Here is a 1155-nt window from a genome sequence, read left to right as displayed (position 1 = left end):
AGATAAAGCAGGACCTATGCAACAAGAGTTGTGGCTTTTGAGTCTGGTAAGGTCAGTGAAATCCCCTCAGGATTTATCTTGATATCCAGTACCTTAGAAGGTTTGTCAGTGTCAGCCAGGTGGATGAGTCATGGCCATTGCTTGGCCAATGTGCTCTCTGTGAAAGCCTGAGAGAATGGTTTTTCTCCATGTGACTCTCCTTAGGCACATTCTACATCATCAATCACTTTCCTCTTTGGCCACATAATCTCCTTGATCAGAAAGTTTGGGAAACTACACAGTTACATGATGTAAAAGAACAAGTTCTCATATGTCCTGAGTCTTAATTGAATTTGGAATGCTAGGGCCAAAATGTTGGCTTTACTTGTGGCCCTCCTTTTTCTCTAGTTTTGGTCTGCAAACTTAGTTTGTTAACCATCCAGAAGACAAGCTTATTGTTATTACCTTACAACCTAGGCTGCTGAGCTTAACCTCACTATCTGTCTGAATATCAAACATTTAGGTATAACATGGAAAAGGTATTTTTCACCAAGAATTGATATGTTGAACTTTAAGTCCCTACAGAATATGATAAAAAATTTGAAAATTAGAATATAATTTTAAAATAGAAATAAAGAATTATATACTTCTTATGTTTAAACAAAAGTCCAAAAAACTAACCATATACAACCTTGAAGCAGGAGAGGGCCATAATATTTCTTCTCCTGTCTCTTGCTTTCATTCACTACACCCTTCTTCTTGAGCAACCATCCACCCAAGAGACATCATAGCAGCAACTGGCATGTCATGACAAGCAGCCCATATTCAGAAGACCAGAATGGCAGGCATTCCAAAGAGGAAAATACCATTACGGATTACCATCTGCAGTGCAGTTGGTTAGTTCACAGGTATCAGTATATATAGTTTGTCAAGGTGGGAATCTCTCCAATTTACTGCTAGATTAAAAAATCTTCTGAAGATTCTCAGGATCATTGCTTTCCCCATCTTCTACATATAACTGTATGGCTTAACTTATTCATGTTTCCTAGCTCTTCTCCTTTCCCTCTCTGGGTTAGTTAGTCTTTGAGTTCCTGCTTTCCTTTTAATTGTATTATACCTTTCTATTTGTATTACTTCTTTTGAGTTCTTATACTAGGGAGACTAGGCGATATTTAC

Source organism: Octodon degus, unplaced genomic scaffold (assembly GCF_000260255.1).
Source record: "Octodon degus isolate 3935 unplaced genomic scaffold, OctDeg1.0 scaffold00516, whole genome shotgun sequence".
Lineage (NCBI taxonomy): Eukaryota > Metazoa > Chordata > Mammalia > Rodentia > Octodontidae > Octodon > Octodon degus.
The sequence above is the reverse complement of the archived record's forward strand: the minus strand, read 5'-3'. Positions refer to the sequence as shown.